Source organism: Microtus oregoni, unplaced genomic scaffold (assembly GCF_018167655.1).
Source record: "Microtus oregoni isolate MIOR12 unplaced genomic scaffold, Mior012 000005F_ref0000423, whole genome shotgun sequence".
Lineage (NCBI taxonomy): Eukaryota > Metazoa > Chordata > Mammalia > Rodentia > Cricetidae > Microtus > Microtus oregoni.
In genome coordinates, this window is record NW_024543064.1 from 52,112,523 (window position 1) to 52,125,972 (window position 13,450).

The window sequence follows — 13,450 nt, forward strand, 5'->3', positions numbered from 1 at the left end:
ATCAAAATAGAGCTGAAACTTACTTGTAAAATGAAGGGTTTCAAGGAAAGGCACACATTGACAAACCTCTGTTCTGCACTCTATGGAGAAACTTAGAGCAGGGCACTGCACAGAATGGTCTCAATGCAGAAAGTATTTTATTGACAGGACCAAGTACCATGTTACCACATGAGCCACAAATGTTATAAGTAGTTGACCATGACTCCTCATGGAAATGTCTAACCATACATAAGTAGCTTTTTTAATGTTCATAGAAAATTATACATATTTAGTCTCCCTCACATTCAAGAATTATACAAAGAGCTTGTGGTTACCCCTTACAACTGTCATTCCTCCCTGATTCCAAATTCTCCAGTTCTCCTTCCCTTTTCATGATGCTCTAACATGACAAGAACGTTAAATCTTTGAAGAAAGAAATTGAAGAAGATACTAGAAAGTGGAAAGATCTCCCCTGCTCTTGGGTAGGTAGAATTAACATAGCAAAAATGGTAATCTTTCCCCCATTCTGTAGGCTGTCATTTTGTCTTGTTGACCATGTTCTTTGCTTTACGGAAGCTTTTCAGTTTCAGAAAGTCCTGTTTATTGTTTCTTTCAGTGTCTGTGCTGCTGGGGTTATATTTAGGAAATGGTCTCCTGTGCCAATGTGTTCAAGTGTACTTCTCACTTTCTCTCTCTCTCTTTTTTTTTAATTTAAATTTATTTATTTATTAAGGATTTCTGCCTCGTCCCCGCAACCGCTTCCCATTTCCCTCCCCCTCCCCCGATCAAGTCCCCCTTCCTCATCTGCTCGAAGAGCAATCAGGGTTCCCTGACCTGTGGGAAGCCCAAGTACTGCCCACCTCTATCCAGGTCTAGTAAGGTGAGCATCCAACCTGCCTAGGCTCCCACAAAGCCAGTACGTGCAGTAGGATCAAAAACCCACTGCAATTGTTCTTGAATTCTCAGTATTCCTCATTGTCCGCTATGTTCAGCTAGTCCGGATTTATCCCATGCTTTTTCAGACCTAGGCCAGCTGGCCTTGGTGAGATCCCACCAACCCCACATCAGACAGAGGGCTGATCTCCAAAATATGCAAAGAACTCAAGAAATTGGTCATCAAAAGAACAGATAATCCAAAAAATGGGGTACAGACCTTAAACAGAGAACTTTCAACAGAGGAATCTAAAATGACTGAAAGACACTTAAGAAGATGTTCAACATCCTTAGCCATCAGAGAAATGCAAATCAAAACAACTTTGTGGTTCCATCTTACACCTGTAAGAATGGCCAAGATCAAAAACACTGTTGACAACTTATGCTGGAGAGGATGTGGGGTAGAGAGAACACTCTCCATTGCTGGTGAAAGTGCAAACTAGTACAGCCCCTTTGGATATCAGTATGGCTATTTCTCAGAAAATTAGGTAACAACCTACCTCAAGACCCAGCAATACCACTTTTGGGTATATACCCAAAGGATGCTCAATCATACCACAAGGACATGTGCTCAACTATGTTCATAGTAGCATTGCCAGAATGACCTAAATGCCCCTCAACTGAAGAACGAATAAGAAAAATGTAGAGTACATTTACACAATGGAGTACTACACAGCAGAAAAATATAATGACATCTTGAAATTTGCAGACAAATGGATAGATCTAGGAAACATCATGTTGAGTGAGGTAACCCAGACCCAGAAAGGCAAATATCATATGTACTCACTCATAAGTTGCTTTTAGACATAAAGCAAAAAAAAAAAAAAGCCTACAATTCACAGTCCCAGAAAACCTAGACAACAATGACAACCCTAAAAGAAACAAACATGGATCTAAACCACATGGGAAGTAGAAAAAGACAACATCTCCTGAGTAAATTTGAAGCATGGGAGAAGGTAGAAGGGGAGGTGAGAGGAAGGGCGGGGAGAAGAGAGAATATATACCTCAATAAAAACAATAAAAAAAATGGTAATCTTACCAAAAGTAATATACAATGCAATGACCATCAAAATCCTAGCAAAATACTTCACAGACCTTGAAAGAATGGTACTCAACTACATACGGAAAAGCAAAAATCCCAGGATACCCAAAACAATCCTACACAATAAAGGAACCTCTGGAGGCATCACAATCTCTGACTTGAAACTCTACTACAGAGCTACAGTACTGACAACAGCCAGGTATTGCCATAAAGACAGATATGGGAACCAATGGAACTGAATCGAATTATTAATCCACACACCTTCGAATTTACCTGATTTTTGACTAAGAAGCAAAAATTATCAAATGTAAAAAAAGCATATTTAACAAATGGTGCTGGCATAACTAGATAGCAACACAGAGAAAAATGAAAATACATCCATATCTATCACCATGTACAAAACCCAAGTTCAGTGGATCAAAGACCTCAACAAAAAGCCAGCCACACTGAACTTTGTAGAAGAGAAAGTGGAAGGTACACTTGAACACATTGGCACAGGAAAGCAGTTCCTAAATATAACCCCAGTAGCACAGACACTAAGAGAAACAATTAATAAATTGAACTTCCAGAAACAGTAAAGCTTCTGTAAATCAAAGGACGCAGTCAACAAGAGAAAATGACAGCCTACAGAATGGGGAAAGATCTTCAATACCCCCACATTAGATAGAGGTCTGATCTCCAATATGTACAAAGGACTCAAGAAATTGATCGTCAAAAGAACACACAATCCAATTTAAAAAAAAGTGGAATACAAACCTAAACAGAGAACTCTCAACAGAGAAATCTAAAATAGCTGAAAGACCCTTAAGGAAATGTTCAACATCCTTAGTCATCAGAGAGATACAAATCAAAACAACTCTGAGAATGCATCTTACACCTGTAAGAATGGCCAAGATCAAAAACACTGATGACAACTTATGCTGGAGAGGTTGTGAGGTAAAGGGAACACTTCTGCATTGCTGGTGGAAATGCGAGCTGGTACAACCCCTTTTGATGTCAGTTTGGTGATTTCTCAGAAAATTAGGAAACAACTTCCTCAAGACCCAGTAATACCACTTTGGGGCCTATATTCAAAGAATGCTCAATCATGCAACAAGGGCATGTGCCCAAATATGTTCATAGCAGCATTGTTTGCCATAGCCAAAACCTGGAAACAACCTAAATGCCCCTAGAGCAAAGGATGTAGAAGAAAAATGTGGTACATTTACACAATGGAGTACTATACAGCAGAAGAAAATAACATCTTGAATTTTTACAGACAAATGGATGGAGCTAGAAAACATCATTTTGAGTGAGGTAACCCAGACCCAGAAAGACAATGATCACATGTACTTACTCATGAGTTGTTTGTAAACGTAAAGCAAAGAAATCCAGCCCACAAAAGACAATCACAGAGAACCTAGACAACAACGAGGACCCTAAGAGAGACATACATAGATCTAATCTACATGGGTAGTAGAAAAAGACAAGATCTCCTGAGTAAATTGGAAGCATGGGACCTTGGGGAGGGTTGATGAGGAAGGGAGAGGCAGGGAGGGCAGCAGAGAAAAATGTAGATCTCAATAAAAATTAATAAAAATAGAAGTAAACAAAAAAGAATATTTTCTATTGCAAACAAAAATAATCTTTTGAATGATACAATGAAACAGAAACCCTAAAACCTAACACTGCACTTTAGTGATACTAGTTTTAGCTTGGTAATATTATGATAGGTACACCAAGCTAGATGTTAAAATATCGACTCATAACTTTATTTACAATAAAAATATTTTATTAATTTAAAAATTACCTCATGTAATACAGACACAATACATATCAATACAGACAACATATATGACTTTATACAGACAAAAGCCCAGAAATCATAGAAAGTGAGCTCTACCCACAGGCTGATTCTAAAATTAATCTTTGAAATTCACCTCTTAAGTTTGCAAAGCAGAAAGCACTTAATAATTACATTCCTTCCATTTATTTTCCTGAGATAGAATATTTTGGTCCTCTGAAACACTGACGTAGAAAAGAAAATGATTTGTTTTGCCTGATACTTCCAAGGGATAGAATTTGTTATAATGGTGAAGGCATTGCACCAGGAGAATGAGACTCATCCACTGGGCAATGGAAAGGCACTCAGACCATACATCATCTTCACACAGGAAGCTGAGAAAGAAAATGGGAAGTGGGGTCACGTTGAATTTATACAAATCCATCTACAGTAACTTACTTGTTCTAGCAAGGGGCTGTCACTTGGAGTACTCCAGAAGGAGTCAAAGCATGTATACAGACACACTCACACACACATACATACAGGGTGGGGCGTTCGATCATGTATGCCAAGAATAGCAATTTTAACAATATTTTCAAAAACAAATGCATAAATGAAGTAACTAGAGCGTTGCTGTAACTCAGGAGTGCCAAGGCAGGGGAAACAATACTTTCTATGGTTACACAAATGTCAGTAGAGATTTCTTCAATGTGCTGGTGAATGGGTATTCCTGTAAACAACTTTCCTCTCTGCCTCTTCTGCAAGGCTGATTAATGATGAGAACTGCAATGATTGTGAAGAGGTTAAAGTGCTGCAAGCCCAGGGCAAGATACAAATGAACTTTAGTGCCCTTCATAGTCACCAATGAATATGACCAAGAGTCAAAATTTCAGGATATATTAATTGAACAGACTAGTGACTTATGCCAACCAGAAGGCTGAGATTATTAGCACATGGCAACAGCCTCTGGATCTCTACCAGATGTTTCTGAGTGGCTCCATCAATGTATTTGAAGAGTCCCATGGTTTATGATTTCCTTTGTTACTATAAAGCATCGTGAAATTGTTACCACATGGGAACATGGAATTTAGTGTTAATTGTGCCATGGTAACTCATACTTATATCCAGAATAAACTGTTTCCTACCCTTTGAGGTGAGATTCCTGTTTTGTTCTAATGGTTATGGTGCCTAGATGTGGAAGCCTCCTCCCTGGCTGAGACGGGCACCAATATGGATCCCCTCTATCCAAACTGCCAGTATTATCTCCTAATGTCAATTTTGGTGACTCCTTTCCTTGGCTCTAAATTTCCTTGATTTGGTCAACAGTAAAAGAAATGTGGTTATTTTCAGATCTGTATTTCGCCTATCATCCTCTGACTGTGACTCTTCATTCTTTATCTCCAAGAGGAGCAAAATCACTGAGTAAAAGAGGAGATGTTTATGGCCTAGATTAAGATAAAAAACAAAATAGAGGACATTCCATGCTATGATTTAACATCATCAAGGCTTCTTCCCACTGGGAAGCTCAATCGACTCAATTTGGTTATCTTACTGTCCCTTTGAGGAGCTCTATTTCTCTTAACCCTTAAGCTTAAGTTTTCATTAAAAGACTTTTTACTATACAACAAGCCAAAAATCCTGATTTAGCAAAAGTTGAGTTTTGGAAAGTCTAGGGGAAATCTCCAGGGGTCATCACACCTGTAGATGACAATGTACAGCCATGTCTCTGTCCCAAATAAGGATTGTAGGGGTTCATGACAGACTCCATCTTGAAGAATTGTTGATGAGTTTGCCTGACCATCACTCAGCTTATGTGCATTGCTAAGCATGGCTTACAAGTTACCTGAGGTTTCCACACTGAAAAAATACCACTGGAACCAAAGATAGAAATCTAGACTCATCCCTACCCTATTTCTGAGTTGATAAAATAATATGTGGCTTTTCTAGGGGATATCTTCAGAAAGGTTATGTTCAAAAATGACTCAAGCAACTCTCTTCCCTACAAGAGAGCATCCTGAGAAACAAAGGAGGCTGCTTGACAAAGCAGTACATTCAGACATTCTGAATTTATATCACATTAGGAAGGTTATATTTTCCCTAAATTATTCAAGGGCATTTCTGCTCGTGTGCTTCCTTTAATGTCTTCTCTGTTTTGTGGAAAGTTAATTGCTTAGACAAGGGAGACTCTGCCTGCTTCCCCACCCCCATGATTCTCTGAGAAGGGGCTGACTCAAAAAGTTTAAGGTCAACATAGGAGAAATCAGACTCAATGCATTTTGATTACTTAGAGGCTAAAACTTTGGCTACTTTAGACTTTGTACTATGTGAAGATTAGGATCTTATCATGGTGGGGAACTTAGCATATGTTCCTCAGAATATCAGTAGATGGGATCATTTCTGATCTATGGGAACACTCAGATGTCTTGACAGAAAAGCAGTCACCTAAGCATTGGTGATGACCCAAAACCAGGTAAATATGGGACAGATCATCTTTATGTAGACCAGGACAAATTACAGATGAGCTTAGTACTAAACATGTAGCTGATAGCTGGTCTATGATGTATTCTTCTGTTTAGTTCCTCTTCTTTCATAGTAATGTTAGCAGCCATGGGAAATGGAGTTCAGCCGACTACAAATTAAAAGAGTAAATGTTGTTTGTTTCTTCATTTTAACTAAAGAAACATTGAGGGTGGTAGTTTTTCTGTAATGACACTTCATTCTTAGATGGCTAGCTCTAAAAATAGAAAAGGATATTGCCTTAAGTCCACATTATAAACATGAACTTTCGATCATTTTGATCAGCCTTCCACATATTATAAAGAGATAGGGCTCTTTCTTCCTAGCCAGAACCCTCCCCACTTCGGCTCCACTGCCCTCTTTCGGCACATAACATCACCCAGCCCAGACACTACTGTCTGGGCACTGGGTCCGAATCCTCGGGGCACCCAAGCGGGTGGGATTTCCTTTGCTTCCATGGCCTGCCTGCACCAAGCAGGGTAGGCGCTTTGTTTGCAAGCTGCCCCATCAGCACAGAGGCCTGATCTCCCGGTGCCAGGAGATCCAGCTTTGGGGTGAGTTTCTGGCCCCGCCCGGCGCCAGCCTGCAACAGGGAGCTCAGAGGTTCCTTGGCCCCCTGTCCTTCTTGGGCTCTCTGCAGGGCCTCTCCTCCCTACATACCACCTCTTTCTTCCTAGCCCACCCAGCTTCCATCCAGAACCCTCCCCACTTCGGCCCCACCGCCCACTTTCAGCACATAACATCAAACAGCCCATCCTGTCTGGGCACTGAGTCCGAATCCTCGGGGCACCCAATCGGGTGGGAGTTCCTTTGCTTCCATGGCCTGCCTGCACCAAGCAGGGTAGGCGCTTTGTTTGCAAGCTGCCCCATCAGCACGGAGGCCTGATCTCTCAGCGCCAGGAGAGCAAGCGTTGGGGAGAGCCAGCGTTGGGTCACCAGGAGAGCCAGCATTGTGGAGAGCCATCATTGGGGAGAGCCAGCGTTGGGTAGGCAAGGAGACCTGATCCAGTAAAAGAAGATCCATAAGGGAGCATTTGGAAGAAGAGATGGGCAGACGCCAAGGCAAGAATTCACCCAACAAGCTAAAGAGCAACATGAAGCCACCAGAAACCAGCGACCTCACAATGGGAGGACATGATCACCTTAATCAAGAACAGTAGAAAAGATTGACTTCATGAAAGTGATTGATGCCCTTAAACAGCATGTAAAAAAACGCCCTTATAGAAATGGATGAGAAATATAACAGAAAGTTTGAAGAATGGAATAAATCAGTGAATGATACCCTAGAAAACCAAGGAAAAACAATTAAACAGATAATGGAAACAGTTCATGACTTGAAAACTGAAATGGAGGCAAAGAAGAAAACACAAACAGAGGGCCAGCTGGACATGGAAAATTTAAGTAAACAAACAGAGTCTACAGAAACAAGCATAACCAACAGAATACAAGAGTTAGAAGAAAGAATCTCAGATTCTGAAGATACAATAGAGAAAATAAACACACTGATCAAAGAAAACAGCAAGTTCAACAAACTCTCATCACAAAATATTCAGGAAATATGGAACACAATAAAAAGACCAAACCTAAGAATAATAGAAGAAGAAGAAGGAGAAGGAGTGCAGCTCAATGGTCCAGAAAATATATTTAATAAAATTATAGAAGAAAACTTTCCCAACCTAAAGAAAGATATACCTATGAAGGTTCAAGAAGCATACAGAACACCGAATAGGCTGGATCAAAAAGACACATCCCCTCGCCATATAATTATCAAAACACAACGCATACAGAATAAGGAAAGAATATTAAGAGCTGCAGAGGAAAAAGGCCAAATTACTTATAAAGGTAAACCTATCAGACTTACACCTGACTTCTCCATGGAAACCATGAAAACCAGAAGGTCCTGGATATATGTACTCCAAAAACTAAGAGACCATGGAAGCAAGCCCAGATTACTATACCCAGCCAAGCTTTCGTTCACTATAAATGGAGAAAATAAAATTTTCCAGGATAAAAACAAATTTAAACAATACACAGTCACAAATACAGCTTTACAGAAATAATAGAAGGAAAATCACTAACCAAGGAGTCCAACAATGACCACAATAACTCAGACATCTAGAGACCCTTCACCAACACAAATCAAAGATGGGAAACACAAAAACTCTACGACTAAAAAAGTGACCGGAGTTAACAACCACTGGTCATTAATATCACTTAATGTCAATGGGCTCAACTCACCTATAAAAAGGCACAGGCTAAGAGATTGGATACGAAAACAGGATCCAACATTCTGCTGTTTACAAGAAACACACCTCAACCACAAAGACAGGCACCTACTCGGAGTAAAGGGCTGGGAAAAGGCTTATCAAGCAAATGGACCTAAGAAACAAACAGGTGTGGCCATACTAATCTCTAACAAAGTTGACTTCAAACTTAAATCAATCAGAAGAGATGGAGAGGGGCATTTTATACTCATAACAGGAACAGTTCATCAGGATGAAGTCTCAATCATGAATATCTATGCCCCTAATATAAAAGCACCCACGTACATAAAAGAAACATTGCTAAAACTCAAGGCAGCCATCAAACCGCACACACTAATAGTAGGAGACTTCAACACTCCTCTCTCACCAATGGACAGGTCAATCAGACACAAACCTAACAGAGAAATAAGAGAATTAATGGAGGTAATGAAGCAAATGGACTTAACAGACATCTATAGAACATTCCACCCAAATAGGAAAGAATATACCTTCTTCTCTGCAGCTCATGGAACTTTCTCAAAAATCGACCACAAAGTCGGTAACAAAGCAAACATCCACAGTTACAAAAAAATATTAGTAACCACCTGTGTCTTATCAGATCACCATGGATTAAAGTTAGAATTCAACAACAATGCTACCCCCAGAAAGCCTACAAATTCATGGAAACTGAACAGTCAACTACTGAACCATACCTGGATTAAGGAAGAAATAAAGAAAGAAATTAAAGTCTTCCTGGAAGTCAATGAAAATAAAGAAACAACATACTTAAACTTATGGGACACTATGAAAGCAGTCCTAAGAGGAAAGTTCATAGCACTAAGTGCCCACTTAAAGAAAACAGAGAAGGCTCACATTGGAGACTTAACAGCCCACCTGAAAGCTCTAGAAAAAAAAGAAGCAGACTCACCTAGGAGGAGTAGAAGACTGGAAATAATCAAACTGAGGGCTGAAATCAACAAAATAGAAACACAGAAAACAATACAAAGAATCAATGGAACAAAAAGCTGGTTCCTGGAGAAAATCAACAAGATTGACAAACCCCTATCCAAACTAATCAAATGGCAGAGAGCGAATTTGCAAATTAATAAAATCAGAAATGAAAAGGGGGACATAACCACAGACACAGGGGAAATTCAGAGAATCATTAGATCTTACTACAAAAGCCTGTATGCCACAAAACTGGAAAATGTAAAGGAAATGGACACTTTTTTAGATAAATACCATATACCAAAGTTAAACCAGGACCAGGTGAACAATCTAAATAGACCTGTTAGTCACGAAGAATTAGAAGAGGTTATCAAAAACCTCCCTACCAAAAAAAGCCCAGGACCAGATGGTTTCAATGCGGAATTCTACCAGAACTTCCAAGAAGACCTAATACCTATACTCCTTAATGTATTTCACAATATAGAAACAGAAGAGGCATTGCCAAATTCCTTTTATGAAGCTACAGTTACTCTGATACCAAAACCGCACAAAGACTCAACAAAGAAAGAGAATTATAAACCAATCTCACTCTTGAACATCGATGCAAAAATCCTCAACAAAATACTGGCAAACCGAATCCAAGAACACATCAGAAAAATTATCCATTATGAACAAGTAGGCTTCATCCCAGGGATGCAGGGCTGGTTCAACATACGAAAATCTATCAATGTAATCCATCATATAAATAAACTGAAAGAAAAAATCATATGATCATTTCATTAGATGCTGAAAAAGCATTTGACAAAATTCAGCATCCCTTTATGATAAAAAGTCTTGGAGAGATTAGGGATACAAGGGTCATACCTAAATATAATAAAAGCTATATACAGCAAGCTGACAGCTAACATCAAATTAAATGGAGAGAAACTCAAAGCCATCCCACTAAACTCAGGAACACGACAAGGCTGTCCACTCTCGCCATACCTCTTCAATATAGTGCTTGAAGTTCTAGCAATAACAATAAGACAACATAAGGGGATCAAGCGGATTCGAATTGGAAAGAAAGAAGTGAAACTGTCATTATTTGCAGATGATATGATAGTGTACATAAGCGACCTTCAAAACTCCACCAAAGAACTTTTACAGCTGATAAACACCTTTAGTAATGTGGCAGGATACAAGATCAACTCCAAAAAATCAGTCGCCCTCTTATACACAAAGGATATGGAAGCAGAGAGGGAAATCAGAGAAGCTTCACCTTTCACGATAACCACAAACAGCATAAAATATCTTGGGGTAACTCGAACCAAGGAAGTGAAAGATCTATTTGACAAGAACTTTAAAGCATTGAAGAAAGAAACTGAGGAGTATACCAAAAAATGGAAAGACCTCCCTTGCATTGGGAGGATCAACATAGTAAAAATGGCAATGCTACCAAAGGCAATTTATAGATTCAATGCAATCCCCATCAAGGGCACATCAAAATTCTTCACAGATCTTGAGAGGACAATAATCAACTTTATATGGAAAAACAAAAAACCCAGGATAGCCAAAACAATCCTATACAATAAAGGATCTTCTGGAGGCATTACCGTCCCTGACTTCAAACTCTATTACAGAGCTACAGTGATGAAAACAGTGTGGTACTGGCATAAAAACAGAGAAGTCGACCAATGGAATCGTATAGAAGACCCGAATTTTAACCCACAAACCTATGAACACCTCATTTTTGATAAAAGAGCCAAAAGTATATAATGGAAGAAAGAAAGCATCTTCAACAAATGGTGCTGGCATAACTGGATGTCAACCTGTAGAAGAATGAAAATAGACCCATATCTATCACCATGCACAAAACTCAAGTCCAGATGGATTAAAGACCTCACTATCAGTCAGAACACATTGAACCTAATAGAAGAGAAAGTGGGAAGTACCCTACAACAGATGGGCACAGGCGATCGCTTCCTATGTGTAACCCCAAAAGCACAGACATTAAGGGCAACATTGAATAAATGGGACCTACTAAAACTGAGAAGCTTCTGTAAAGCAAAGGACACTGTCAGCAAGACAAAAAAAGCAACCTACTGACTGGGAGAAGATCTTCACCAACCCTGCAACAGACAAAGGTCTGATCTCCAAAATATAAAGAGAACACAGGAAACAAGACTTTAAAATGCTAATTAACCCAATTAAAAAATGGGGCACTGAACTGATCAGAGAATTCTCAGCAGTGGAAGTTCAAATGGCCAAAAGACACTTAAGGTCATGCTCAACTTCCTTAGCGATCAGGGAAATGCAAATCAAAACAACTTTGAGATATCATCTTACACCTGTCAGAATGGCTAAAATAAAAAACTCCAATGATAGCATTTGCTGGAGAGGCTGTGGAGGAAGGGGCACCCTCATCCATTGCTGGCGGGAATGCAATCTTGTGCAACCACTTTGGAAATCTGTGTTTCGGTTTCTCAGGAAATTCGGGACCAACCTACCCCTGGACCCAGCAATACCACTCCTGGGAATATTCCCAAGAGATGCCCTATCATATGACAAAAGCATTTGTTCAACCATGTTCATAGCAGTATTATTTGTAATAGCCAGAACCTGGAAACAACCTAGATGCCCTTCAATGGAAGAATGGATGAAGAAAGTGTGGAATATCTACACATTAGAGTACTACGCTGCGGTAAAAAACAATGACTTCTCGAATTTTGCATGCAAATGGATGGAAATAGAAAACATTATTCTGAGTGAGGTAACCCAGACCCAAAAAGATGAATATGGGATGTACTCACTCATAATTGGTTTCTAGCCATAAATAAGGGTCACGGAGTCTACAATTGGTGATCCTAAAGAAGCTAAGTAAGAAGTTGAACCAAAGGAAAAACATATAGTTATCCTCTTGGCTATGGGAAGCAGACAAAATTGCTGGGGAGAAAATTGGGATCTTGGGGGTGGGGTGGGATGGGGGTAAGGGGAGATGGGGAGAGAAAAGGGAGAAGGGGAGGATGGGGGGAACTTGGGGAAAAAGGAAGATTGGGATAAAGGAAGGTAGGATAGGGGAGCACGGAAGCACAATTCTTAGTTAAGGGAACCACCTTAGAGTTGGCAAGAGACTTGAACCTAGAGTGGCTCCCAGGAGTACAAGCCGAGGTCCCCAGTTAGTTCCTTGGGCAGCTGAGGAGAGGGAACCGGAAATGACCCTAGCCTATAACAATACTGACGAATATCTTGGATATCATCATAGAACCTTCATCTGGTGATGGATGGAGATAGAGACAGAGACCCACACTGGAGCACTGGACTGAGCTCCCAAGGTCCCAATGAGGAGCAGAAGGAGGGAGAACATGAGCAAAGAAGTCGGGACCACGAGGGGTGAATCCACCCATTGAGACATTGGAGCTGATCTACTGGGAGCTCACCAAGGCCAGCTGGACTGTGACTGAAAAAGCATGGGTTAAAACTGGACTCTCTGAACATGGCGAACAATGAGGGCTGATGAGAAGCCAAGGACAAAGGCACGGGGTTTTGATCCTACTTAATGTGCTGGCTTTGTGGGAGCCTAGCCAGTTTGGATGTTCACCTTCCTAGATATGGACAGAGGGGGGAGGACCTAGGACTTACCACAGGTCAGGGAACCCTGACTGCTCTTTGGACTGTTGAGGGAGGGGGAGAGGAGTGAGAGGAGGGGGAGAAGGATGGGAGGAGGGGGAGAAGGATGGGAGGAGGGGGAGGGAAATGGGAGGCTGGGAGGAGGTGGAAACTTGTTTTTTTTTCTTCCTTTCCTCAATAAAAAAAAAAAGAGATAGTGATATATGAGCTTTCTACTTGGTTAATATAGTAGGCACTTGCATTTCATGTAATTGTGTCTAGTCTAAGATACATACTTCCACATGTGGCTTTTGTCCCACATAAAAACTGATAAATCCTGTGTCATTTCAATTTTACTTATTTGCATTGAGTACTGATATATGCATATATACTTATATACTGGTATATATGGATATGCATAGGATGCTCAATTAAACTGCA